Source organism: Heptranchias perlo, chromosome 28 (assembly GCF_035084215.1).
Source record: "Heptranchias perlo isolate sHepPer1 chromosome 28, sHepPer1.hap1, whole genome shotgun sequence".
Classification (NCBI taxonomy): Eukaryota; Metazoa; Chordata; class Chondrichthyes; order Hexanchiformes; family Hexanchidae; genus Heptranchias; species Heptranchias perlo.
The window spans coordinates 13,023,119-13,037,422 of NC_090352.1; the positions used below are offsets into that span (position 1 = coordinate 13,023,119).

The 14,304-nt window shown below is 45.0% G+C and overlaps 1 protein-coding gene across 2 annotated transcripts in view; it reads right to left on the reverse strand.

Annotated features, from left to right (window-relative positions):
• Positions 1-14,304, reverse strand: part of baz1b (bromodomain adjacent to zinc finger domain, 1B) — an 87,334-nt gene that overhangs the window by 46,033 nt on the left and 26,997 nt on the right. The window lies entirely within an intron of this gene.

Here is a 14,304-nt window from a genome sequence, read left to right on the forward strand (position 1 = left end):
TATACATATAGAACAATACATGGTGTTTACAGACTGCCCCTGCAACTGCCCGTTGCCAAGGCAATCACCGTGTTCAGACAGAGAGGTGTCACCTGCCGGCTCACAGTGGAAAGGATATCCAAGAAGATCGCGCATTTAGACACAGACATCAAGTTTTTACAGAGCTGCAAGAAAGCAGACAAGATCCCGAAAGGACTCCAGATCACGAACCCACTCAAGTCCACATACAACTCGGATTACGCTGAGAGACTCTGCTGCCGTACCTCTCGCACACTCCGCAACCATCTCATACACCAACTCTACAGCAGACGCCACAACCTCGAAACCAAGATAGAGTCCATACTCTCAACCTGTACTCAGGACACAGCAGACCAGCTACGTTATACCGCCAAACAGACGAGGCAACGGAACTACGCTGCCTACATGAAAACCAAGAGCAGGAAGCTTGAGAAACTCGGCATCACCACCAGCAACGACCAAGCTTCCCCTGGTACCACGGTTGCAACCACAGGGAAGTCTATTGTCAATTTATCCGACCACACCCTTCAACCAGACGAAATCGAAGTTCTCAGACGAGGGCTCAATTTCTGCCCCACTACCAAAATGGACCCCAATGGTCTCGCGGCGGACACAGAGGAATTCATCAGGAGAATGAGGCTCCGGGAATTCTACCACAAACCCCAAGATTTCAGCAGCGAACCCAATGAGACAATCGACGATCCGGAACAGCAGACAGAGGGATCCGCGGTACAGCAACCGAAGAGGAAAGAGTCAAACTGGACTCCTCCGGAGGGTCGCTGCCCTCAGCTGGACATGTATGCTCAAGCTGTCAGGAAATGCGTCAATGCCAGATTCATCAGCCGCACTCAGAAGACAGTCCAGAATGTCACCCGAGCACAACGCAACGCCATCAACGCTCTCAAGACCAACCGCAACATCGTCATCAAACCAGCGGACAAAGGAGGAGCCATAGTCATACAGAACAGAACAGACTATTGCAAAGAAGCATACCGACAACTGGACAACCAGGAACACTACAGACGGTTACCCGCAGATCCGACCAAAGAACACACCCACCAGCTCAACAAACTGATCAAGACCTTCGATCCAGACCTTCAAAGCATCCTACGCATTCTCATCCCACGTAATCCCCGCGTGGGAGACTTCTACTGCCTCCCAAAGATACACAAAGCCAACACACCCGGACGTCCCATCGTATCAGGCAACGGAACCCTGTGTGAGAACCTCTCTGGATACATCGAGGGCATCCTGAAACCCATCGTACAGGGAACCCCCAGCTTCTGTCGTGACACTACAGACTTCCTACAAAAACTCAGTACCCACGGACCAGTTGAACCAGGAACACTTCTCACCACGATGGACGTCTCGGCACTATACACCAGTATCCCCCACGATGACGGCATCGCTGCGACAGCATCAATACTCAACACCAACAACAGCCAATCTCCGGAAGCCATCCTACAACTCATCCGCTTCATCCTGGATCACAATGTCTTCACCTTCGATAACCAGTTCTTTACCCAAACACACGGAACAGCCATGGGGACCAAATTCGCACCCCAATACGCCAACATTTTCATGCACAAGTTCGAGCAGGACTTCTTCACTGCACAAGACCTCCAACCAACACTATACACCAGATACATCGACGACATTTTCTTTCTATGGACCCACGGCAAGGAATCACTAAAGAGACTACACGATAACATCAACAAGTTCCATCCCACCATCAAGCTCACCATGGACTACTCCTCAGAATCAGTTTCTTTCTTGGACACACGAATCTCCATCAAAGACGGGCACCTCAGCACCTCACTCTACCGCAAGCCCACGGACAACCTCACGATGCTCCACTTTTCCAGCTTCCACCCTAACCACGTCAAAGAGGCCATCCCCTATGGACAGGCCCTGCGAATACACAGGGTCTGCTCAGACGAGGAGGAACGCGATGGACACCTACAGACGCTGAAAGACGCCCTAGTAAGAACGGGATATGACGCTCGACTCATCGATCGACAGTTCCGACGGGCCACAGCAAAAAATCGCATAGACCTCCTCAGGAGACTAACACGGGACGCAACCAACAGAGTACCCTTTGTCGTCCAGTACTTCCCCGGAGCGGAGAAACTACGCCATGTTCTCCGCAGCCTTCAACATGTCATCAATGAGGACAAACACCTCGCTATGGCCATCCCCACACCTCCACTACTCGCCTTTAAACAGCCACCCAACCTCAAACAGACCATCGTTCGCAGCAAACTACCTAGCTTTCAAGAGAACAGCGTCCACGACGCCACACAACCCTGCCACGGTAACCTCTGCAAGACATGCCAGATCATCGACACAGATACCACCATCACACAAGAGGACACCACCCACCAGGTGCATGGTTCATACTCCTGTGACTCGGCCAACGTTGTCTACCTCATACGTTGCAGGAAAGGATGCCCCAGAGCATGGTACATTGGCGAGACCATGCAGACGCTGCGACAACGGATGAACGGACACCGCGCAACAATCGCCAAACAGGAGGGTTCCCTCCCAGTCGGGGAACACTTCAGCAGTCATGGACATTCATCCACCGACCTTCGGGTAAGCGTACTCCAAGGCGGCCTTCGAGACACACGACAACGCAAAATCGTCGAGCAGAAATTGATAGCCAAGTTCCGCACCCATGAGGACGGCCTCAACCGGGATCTTGGGTTCATGTCACGCTACACGTTACCCCACCAGCGAACAAATGTTATCTGTTTTTAATATAATGGGTCATTTGCTGGCTCTCTCTGCCTTCCGGATGTTTCTGCCTCTCTCTGTTTTTTTTCTCTTTTTTTTTCCCTGTTTGTTTTTTTGTTGAATGTGTATTCGGGGGTTCTGCAGGTGACACCTCTCTGTCTGAACACGGTGATTGCCTTGGCAACGGGCAGTTGCAGGGGCAGTCTGTAAACACCATGTATTGTTCTATATGTATAAATGCGTAGGCTTCAAGGAGCTCTTGAAACATTTGCCTGAGGAAGGAGAAAATCTCCGAAAGCTTGTGAATTTAAAATAAAATTGCTGGACTATAACTTGGTGTTGTAAAATTGTTTACAACTAAGACATAGTTCAAGAGGCAAGGGTAAAAAACTATTTAGGGATATTTTTCCTCGTGAACTCACCCAAGTTCAGTATGACTCACCCAAGTCAGCTCAGTACTCAATACTTAAATAAAAAATGTTCATAAAACGGAGTAATTTTTTCTGAAAACTGATTACTTTTTTTCTTAAAGAAACACCCTCCAAATACAGACTTGTACAATCACTCCCACTCCTCCACCTTTGACACTGTTGTCCCCAGAAAACCTTTACTTTCCCCCATCCTGGTTATTGCCCCTGGTATGGCCCTCATCTTTGCTCTCTCAAGTCAAAGGTGCACAGACTTGAGTGTAACTGGTGCACAACTGGTTTAACCCTCCATTAATAAATCCGGCTGGACCACATTAATTGCTGTGGGGGTCTCGCACTCCACTGCAAAACCACCCACTATTTCAGGATCATTTATTTTTCTTCTCTCCAATTCACTACCAACTGTCTCCTTCAAACCCACTCCCCTGTTCCCTCCATCCTTGCCTCCAACAATAAGTGTGAGGAGCTCAATGACTTCTTTGTTATGAAGACTGAGACCATCTATTCAGCTGCAACTGCTGCTCCCCCCTTTCCCATCCAGACAACCTTCCCTCCAAGCTCCCCTCATGCCCCCTTCCAAACTCATCTTGTTCATGAGACCCACCTTGATCCTATTCCCACTGAACTGCTGACCACCCAACTTCCCTTCCTGGTCCTAATGCTAGTTGACATTGGAAATGGTTCCTCTCCTCTAGTACTGTCCCTATCCCTTTCAAAATCACCATCATCCCCCCCGCTCAAAAAATACCCCTTAACCCCCCCCCCCCACCCCAGTCTTTGTAAACTACCACCCCATCTTCAATCTTCCTTTCCTCTCCAAAGTCCTCGAATGGCTGTCGCCTCCCAAATCCACGCCCGTCTTTCCTGCAACTTCCTGTTTGAATCAATCCAAACAGATTTCCGCCCCTGCCACAGCGCTAAAACAGCCCCTAACCAATGTCACAATTGACATCCTCGGTGACTGTGACCACGGTACAATGTCCTTCCTCGACTTCTCTGCAGCCTTTGACACGGTCGGCCACACAACATTCTTCAGCACCTTTCCCCTGTTGTCCAATTCACTTGGATGCATTCTTCCCAATCTAACCTTAAGCCTGAGCATCTCCAGCAATAATCTATCACTCTCTGCCACCCCCCACCTTTCCTCATCTACATGCTACCCCTTGGCAACACCACGCAAAGACAGGGGAAAGCTTCCACATATATGATGATGATACCCAGCTCTACCTCTCTACCATCTCCCTTGGCCCCTCCACTGCCTCTGAATTGTCAGACTATTTGTCCAACATCCAGTCCTGGATGAGCCGCAATTTCCTCCAGTTAAACATTGGGAAGACCAAAGCCATCATCTTTAACCGCCTCCATACCCTTGCCAGATTCCACCTCCCTCTCCAGTGATCGTTTCGGGCTGAACCAGACTGTTCGCAATATCAGTGTCCAATTCGACCCCGAGTGGAGTTTCCATAAATTTCAGCTCATCCAAAACTCTGCTGCTCATATCCTATTCCACATCAAATCCCACTCACCTGCTACTCAATGGAGGTCACCATTGACCAGAAACTTAACTGGACCAGCCACATAAATACTGTGGCTACAACAGCAGGTCAGAGGCTAGGTATTCTGCGGCGAGTGACTCACCTTCTGACTCCCCAGAGCCTTTCCACCATCTACAAGGCACAAGTCAGGAGTGTGATGGAATACTCTCCACTTGCTTGGATAAGTGCAGCTCCAACAACACTCAAGAAGCTCGACACCATCCAAGATAAAGCAGCCCGCTTGATTGGCACCTCATCCACCACCCTAAACATTCACTCCCTTCACCACCGGCGCACTGTGGCTGCAGTGTGTACCATCCACAGGATGCACTGCAGCAACTCGCCAAGGCTTCTTCGACAGCACCTCCCAAACCCGCGACCTCTACCACCTAGAAGGACAAGAGCAGCAGGCACATGGGAACACCACCACCTCCAAGTCACACACCATCCCGACTTGGAAATACATTGCCGTTCCTTCATCGTCGTTGGGTCAAAATCCTGGAACTTGCTTCCTAACAGCACTGTGGGAGAACCTTCACCACACGGACTGCAGCAGTTCAAGAAGGCGGCTCACCACCACCTTCTCAAGGGCGATTAGGGATGGGCAATAAATGCCGGCGCCCACATCCCATGAATAAATATAAAAAAAATATTCACTGACCTACATTGGCTCCTAGTCCCCAAGTCTCAAATTTAAAATTCTCATCCTAATAATTAAATCCCTTCATGGCCTCATCCCTCCCTAACCCTAACCTCTTCCATGCCTACATTCTCCCCTCCCCCAAATTCTCTGTTCCTGACTGTAGACTCTCATGTATGCTTCCTCCCCACCATTGCCCCACCAATGGCAGCTTTGCCTTCAACTGCCCAGTCTCCACATCCTGGAATTCCCACCCCAAATCGCATCGCCTCTCCACCTCCCTCTCCTCTTTTAAGACCCTCCTGAAAACCCAGCTCTTTAACCATACTTTTGGTTACCCTTCCTAATATCTCCCTCTTTGGCTCGTCGCCATTTTTTTTCCATTGCGCCTCTCTGAAGCGCTTGGAGGCTTTTTTTCTACGTTAAAGGCTCTACGTAAATGCAAGTTGTTGCTTCTGTTGTTATCTAACAATCAAAATCAATGGGGATTACATACTTGTAGGGTCTTTATGGGGTATTATTTTTGCAGATTTACAGAACAATTGCTGAAGTCTTCTTAATCAAATCATTGAAACAAGTTACTTGTGCAATTATAACAGCTAAATATTCTTAATGGATTTATTAACAAATAACATAAGAAATAATTAACAAAGGAATTTAAGACCATGGCTCAGTAAACAAAAATGTTGGCATCAACTAAGCAGTCACTATGGAGACTGAACTGTCCAAAGATATGAACAGATAATTTAACCATTAGAACGTAAGGAAGCTCAGGAAACAGCTCCTGGGCGTTTTCAGCTCATACATGCAGACTCAAACAATTTATTTGAATAAAAAAAACTATGAAAATGTTTTGCTCGGAGCATGATTTTTTCCTAAAAATAAATTCACACTTTCCCTGTCCAGTCCCATTGTATTCAACTTTTCACTGTTTCCTTCCTATTTTTAACCTCATTTTCTTACTTTTAGAATATTCTGAACCCCCTCAACTCCCACCGAATTTGGAACACTAGTTTATATTGATTGAAAATCACGTTTAAAAGCCAAACAAAATGCTTAGATTCAGAGATTAACAAAGTCCCATCAGTGATCTCTGACATGAAGTGTAAACGCGGAAGTACTTGCTGCTGACATGTAAACTTGTCATTAGTCCCCATTGTCCAACCACATCCAGATGAATAAAATTCTGGTCAGCATTCAAAGGTTAAAGAGTTCAAAAATAAACATTTCTAAGCATTGTACAACTGTGTACAACTAAATGAAGAACTACGCACTTGCAAGTAAATTTCAAAACCAATTTTCAGATAAACTGTACTAGTTCCAGAACAAAGTAGAAGAAAGCAGGGAACACTTTTTCCAGCAACAGTTCCCAATGGTCGATCTGCAAAGCGCAAGCTGAATTTCACACCAATATTAGTTCCAAGTGGAGTATACCAAGCCAGTGGATCAAATGTTAATTGAAGTTTTAAATTTAAAGACAGCACTCCCAACAGCAAAGTAGTAACATGAAATGATCAAAGGCACGAGGAGGCGGCGGGGGGAGGGAAGAGGCGAGCAGGAAGCACAAGTGATTGGAGAAGATGGGAAGAGAGCTTCTGAGGGCCACCTTTCTTCCCACTTTCCCCACCATCATCGGAAGCTTCATTCTCCAACAGCTCTTATGGTATGCCACCCACCACCACTTGAAAGGATAAAAGAAAACGAGAGAAACAGAAGAGAGAGAGAGTTAGAAAGAGAGAGAAAGAAAAACATGAAGACTATCAGATGAGAACATATTCCCTGACTTACGTGCGATGTCACGGAAGATTAACTCGTACATATTAAACGTCTTGTGCATAACATGCACTTCCTTCAAGTGTCACATTTGCTTCCTCTAACACTTTCCCTGGTCAAACCTTAAGGATAACACCCTTGTAATAAATCACTTGAGCTGCCTTCTCACTGAACTATCTACCCTTTCATCCTTCCTTGCTCCATCTATTTTCTCCAACTAGTACCCAGTCTCTAACCTCTCTTTTTTCTATAGGATTGTCAAGTATATCACCAATTCCCAGCTTTGTGCCCACCTCTTCCAAAGCTCCCAGTTCAAATCACTTCAGCCTGCCTTTAGTTATTCTCAGCACTGACAATGCTCTGGCCAAAATCATGAATGACATGCTCTATGACTGTAGATTGACTGAATGATTTTTTCCCTCATATTTTTTTTAAACCCCTCTGCAGCATTCAATACAGCTCACTGAATTATCCTCCTCCGTTGTCTGTATTGTCCAGCTCCATGGGACTGCCCTTATGTGATTCCATTTTCAGTGGCCAATACCTCTGGAATTCCCAAAGTATCTATCTTGGCACCCTCTCTCATCTACATGCTGCCCCTCACCGACAGTCAGGGTGAGATTTCAACACTTCATGCTGTCAGACAGTCCGTCCAACAACAAATAATTGAGTCAAAACATCCTCAAACTGAATATCGGGAATACCGAAGCCATCCCTCACCCTAGCCACTCTCTCAGGTTAAACCAGATCATACAAAATCTTGCATCCTATTTGGCCCACAGTTAAGCTTCAAACTCCACATTCTATTCAGCACTGAGACCACTTAGTTCTATCTCTGCAACACTGCACCCCATCTCAGTTCTTGTGCCACTAAAACTCTTATCTAAGAGCAGAAAAGTGGCAAATGGAATTCAATCCGGAGAAGTGTGAGGTAATGCATTCGGGAAGGGCAAACAATGCAAGGGAATACACAATAAATGAGAGGATACTGAGAACTGTAGAGGAACAGAGGGACCTTGGAGTGCATGTCCACAGATCCCTGAAAGTAGCAGGATAGGTACATAAGGTGGTTAAGAGGGCATAAGGGATATTTTCCTTTATTAGCTGAGGCACAGAATATAAGAGCAGGGAGGTTATGCTAGAACTGTATAAAACACTCGTTGGGCCACAGCTAGAGTACCGCGTACAGTTCTGGTCACCACATTACAGGAAGGATGTGATTGCACCAGAGAGGGTACAGAGGAGATTTACAATGATGTTGCCAGGACTGGAGAATTTTAGCTATTAGGAAAGATTGGATAGGCTGGGATTGTTTTATTTGGAACAGAGGCTGAGGGGAGATTTAATTGAGGTGTATAAAATTATGAGGGGCCTAGATAGAGTGGATAGGAAGGACCTATTTCCCTTAGCAGAGAGGTCAATAACCAGGGGGCATAGATTTAAAGTAATTGGTGGAAAGATTAGAGGGGAGTTGAGGAGAAATGTTTTCACCCAGAGGGTGGAGGAGGTCTGGAACTCACTGCCTGAAAAAAGGCGGTAGAGGCAGAAACCCTCTTCGCATTTAAAAAGTACTTCGATATGCACTTGAAGTGCCGTAACCTACAAGGCTATGGAAAGTGGGATTAGGCGGATAGCTCTTTCTCAGCCGACACTGACATGATGGGCCGAATGGTCGCCTCCTGTGCCATAGATTTCTATGATTCTAAGCTTTTGCCATGTCTAAAATTCTCAAATATCATCTTGCTGGCCCTCCATCCTCCACAAACTGCAACTTGCCAAAACTTCAGCTACTTGTATCCTGTCCCACTGGTCCATCACTCCTGCCCCTGACCTACATTGGCTTCCAACATATTAAGCTCCTCCACCACCTAATCTTTGCAACCTCCTTCAGTCTTATATTCCCTTATCCGGCTCTGGCCTATTGCAATACTCCTTCCCTCGCCCCAGAATTTGGTAGCAGAGCTTCGGTCACCTCGCTCCTACTCTTTGAAACTCCCTTCCTCACCAGACCCCTCCACCTTGCTTATCAACTTCAAAAGATGTCTTAAAACCCATCACTTTGGCCAAGGTTTTGGTCATCCCTCCTAATTTCTCCCCCAAACGAATCAGCACCTATTCCTTCAGTTTTCCATTCCCACTTACCATTTCTCTAATCTCTGTAAAAGGACCTTAAGACTATTTCCACAATAAAGGCGCTTTATAAATGCAAGTTGCTGTATTCTTCGACTCACCATGAGTAATGCTATGCAAGATCTGATATATCTGAAGCTTGGCTACGATGCCCAAAGTAGCCAGCCAGAATTCACTGCCTATGCTCGCACACGAATAGCTATCTGGGTGAGGTACTGGAGAGGGACAACAACCAGAAGATTGGTCAAAAAAAAACTTCTGAATAAAAAGGTGGAATCACAGACAAAAGAATCCCAAATTTTCTTTTGTACTGATGACAATCCATGAGGAAAGGAAACAGTGTGGGTGGGGTGAAGATGACTAAAAAAGAAATAAACACAGCCCTGCCTCGCACAACATTTGACCTGCATAGAAAACCAGAACCACAATATTTTTTTCCTGCTCATTAGGCCCATTTCTGGAAGGTAAAAACGTCAACAGTGATCTAAATTCAGGCATTGGGATGTATATAAAAAATAAGCAGCCAGGAACATACGCCAATACAAGCACAGCTTTCCCACAAACTGAAGACGCCACATTTTATTGCTCCCACAAAGCCGAGCTCAAAACATTCTCCTTACTCAAGTATAGAAATACGCACTCTCAAACATCCTCTTCAGCAGCAGAATCGCAAGCCCTTAATTAACTCCTGACTGTTCTCAGCTAAGCACATACACTACGATTTTTACCACCCTCCCCTTGAATCTCCAGCTTAAAATCCTTACCTCCACCCTCTTTATGACATTCAGGAACTGGCTTACAGGAGAAAAACTAGGAGACTCCATGAATGTAGCATTAAAAACGCATTTTGCTGTCAGGCCAGCAGCTGCAGTACAAGTGTGTGGGAGTGAGTTACTGAGATCAGGCCGCAATCAGATGATGATGACGTCATTACATATATTGATAACGTCACTGCTTCTGTACAGAACTGTTTACGGCTGCAGAAGCATCAGAACCCATGTCCCCAACTAATATTTAATCTATAAAATTTAAGCTTTTTAAAAAATGTACATAGTATCTCCCACCTCTTGTATTCTATTATATATAATTTTCTTTCCCTGCCAATTTTCACTTCTCCCTCACTCTTGAAGGTATCAACTCCTTCCTGGGGTCAACCTCCAGTACCTCATCTAAGTGAGCGTACAGGACATCACAGCTGAGACTGATCCACTCTGATATCCACGCACATGCACGTCCAGCAGGAGTTGCTGCATAGAAACTAAACTAATTTCGTCCTTCCTAACCAGAGGGCAAAGAGGCCAATAGTGGCAACCCTACTGCCAGCCCAGTTGAGGTCAGCTAATAGTATGATTCAGTTACACACCACCTTAACCAACCAGGCCATTGGGGGCCAGTTATTTCCAGAACCAACAATTTTGCGCACAAAAGTTCTTCTTCCATCATACAAGCATTCAACATGGCAAAGCTGACTTAAAAGGTATTTGCAACATACAACCTGGGACTGTTCATATCCCCTTCTCCCTTCCACCACAAAACAAACAGTACGAATACAGTAAAGTTACATGTACCGACGGCAAAAATCATTAATCACGGTTTCACCGTGTTGCTTCTAATCACTGCCATTTTCCATTCACCAGGAAAGAAAAATTTGGGTTTTTTTGGTCATTTTTTTTGGCATGGGGAAGTGAGTGGAAGGGGAGAAATTAACCGTCCAGAATTTAATACAAACCGATTTTAAGTTTGCACTCTAGTTGTAATTGTAATTTAGATGCATGGTACCTTGCCCATGTGGACACTCTTTACTCGAGAGCCTAGACAGCAAATGCTAGCTGGTTATCCCTCATGAGGGGATCACAGGCAAGCCTCTTACTGTATCCACTCCCACACCCTTACTAGCGGTGGTTGCTGGGCAGTGATCAGGAGCAGGAAGCTTGATTCATTAATTACCTCACCCCTTCCTAGCCCCTTAGCCAATGGTAGCAGCCACACCATCATCCCAGCTGAGACCATACAACTGGGTGTACTACCAGACCATCAGTTAAAAGTGATTTTACACATCTAAGCACGGAGAGGAATTAAACTCCTTCATTAGGTCATCATCACCTTATTCTAGCAGCAGCAGTTATCCTACCTGACACTGCTCATACAAGAGGGAGGAAAGGAATGAGCTTAAACAAAATAAAACTTCAAGAGGCATTCATTACATCAGTGTGTTCTTGGCCTTGTGTCCTTTAATACAGGAAATCAACTAGAACACATGAATCTTCCTTCAAATTCAACATCAGCATTACCAAAAGGACCATCAGCCAATCCTGCAAATTAATATTTGTTTTTTCCTACATTGATTGTGTATTGAAGGTTTTTTTTAAAATAAAGATTCCCATCAAGAATGACAAACTTCAAATTCTAACACTGTAAAACTACAAATGGCTACGGTTTCAGTATTCAGATAGCAGATAAGGAGAAAGGGGACAACAGGCTTCACACACACATCCACGAAACCAGAAGACCAGTATCATTAGCATTCACTCCAGTTAAGCTGTATCACTGGAAAGGAAAACCTTATAAATACTATCCAGTGATCTAAATTTAGAAGCTGGGAGCAAACATCAAGCCATCCACCTCACATCTGCAGGGCAGCCGCACTCCCACAGGCTGGGGAGAATGCTCCATTTTATTGGGGATCATATAAAATCTAGATAGAGCATGTTCAATATTGAAACACCTAGTACCAAACATCCTTACCATAACCCTCAGATATTCCAAGCTTGGCTTGTGGGAAACAACTTATGGGGCTCTATGCTGTGCTGCAAAAAACAGTGCTTTCTGTCAGAGATGCAAAAACAAAATAGATTATGCAATAACTGCTCAGGTCTTGGTAGTCAATGATATAATCAGGGAGGGTCAGAATGGTACTTCTGTATGATTACTGCACTCTTGTGCAGCACCAGCTCACCCAAAAATGAGGGCCAGTTTTCATGGAAATGTTTTCAAAGCAACAGCTTATCTATATAAATAATATTTTAAAAATCACGACCATTCTGAATGATTGGTAAATTATTAAATCGGAGTTCCAGGAATCTGCTTCTGATTGGTCACTCATAAGCACATGCTCATCAGTAGCCAATGAAAAGTGAGATTCAGTATCTGTGGGCTACCATCTTACGCCATGGTCTAGCAAATCACCCTTGAGTTCACCAACTCCTCACACCCCCTTCTAGGCTAGTTCTGCAGCTTCTCGCTCATCCACACTTACTGAGGTGAGTAAATGAGAGATGCTAACTTATGCTAGCTTTTATCCTGTTTGTTACTGCAAGTTTCCTTGGAGCTTTTAGCAAAGGAACCTTCAAGACTGGAACTATGGCTGGGATTTTGATAGGCAGCAGCTCTCCCCCACCACTGTGCAAAGTCATCTCCCAACTTTGCAAATAAAACATACCAGGCAACTGGTGTGGGGATGGATCAGGAGATGCCATCAAGGAACGGTCATGGGTTCCAGCTTCTAGTCTATAGATTCACTAAGTGCGTCTGTGGTGGTCAGGTTCTTCTGAACGGAGCTTTAGGATTATGCCAATGCCCAAGAGGACAAAATAGCTTCATACCCAGGGAGAGACAAGGTGCATTCTGTGGCTATCAGAGGAACCTTGAATTTACCTCTAAATTGTCACAAAGGCACATACAGCAAGGATGAGAGACAATACACATACATATGAAAGGCATAGAGTGGGAGAGATATAGATGAGTAGAGAAAGAGTGGAAGAAAACAGGGGGGGCAAACAAAGAATTAGGGAATGGGAGACAAACAGAAAGGCAGTTACAGGAAAACAGAAAAAAATCATTTCTCCTCTGCAAGCAACACTACAGATCAATTAATCTCTATAATAAATGTTTAACTAAAACTACAGCAATCCATCCTTTTTCAATCTTTACTTCCCCAGTGACCCAATTTTACTTCTAACCCACCCACCTCAAGATCGGTCAGTAGGTAGCCACCAACCAGGCAGTAGAACTTTTTAGGGACGACAAGGGCAATTAGACAAAATAAGCCCACCCCTTTTCATTCATTAATCCCACCTATATCGACCTTCTCAGTGCATCAATCCCTCCAGAAATGAATCCAATTGTCTCTCTATACCATCTGTTTCAATGGCCTTTTCTGATGAATATAGCAAGTGATTTATCAGCATGAGATATTTCACATTAAATCCTGCAATTTTGCAAAAAAGTTCCAGAGGCAGAGAATATGTAGACTTCTGGGCACATGTCTCAGCCGTGGCTCAGTTGGTAGCACTTTGACCTCTGAGCCAGAAGGTTGTGGGTTCAAGTCTTACTCCAGAAGCTTGAGCACAAAATCCAGGTTGACATTCCAGTGCAGCACTGAGGGAGTGCTGCACTGTCAGCGATGCTGTCTTTCAGATGAGACGTTAAACCGAGACCCCGTCTATCAAGTGGACATAAAAGAGCCCACGGCTCTATTTCGATGAAGAGCAGGAGAGTTATCCCCGGAATCCCGGCTAACATTTATCCCTCAATCAACATCACTAAAACAAATTATCTAGTCATTATCACACTGCTGTTTGTGGGAGCTTGCTATGTGCAAATTAGCTGCCACAGTGTAAAGCACTTTGGGACACCCGGAGGTCATGAAAGGCACTATATAAATGCAAGTTTGCCATTATTTCTTTCTATCTAAAGGATAAATCTCTTGTCCTATTAATTACTTACTCCACAATTGTGTTGCTAGGTGGTGAAAAAGTTCCACCCGACTTTCCCTCTCTTCCTAATTTTTAAACTGTGCTCTGATATTTGAACTGTTCACCAGTGAATGATTTGGCCACATCAGTTTTGCCACTTACTTCAGAATTTTGAAAACTTCAATTAATTCTCCTCTTCTAAACATATGGGCTTGCATTCCTTAATCTATACTTACAACTTACATTTCTGATACTAAGAATCACCTGTACTGTTGACCTATATGCCATCTCAGGGTATGAGTAAATCATAAGGGAGAGTTCCGAATCAGCCTGACTGAGGACGATCAAGA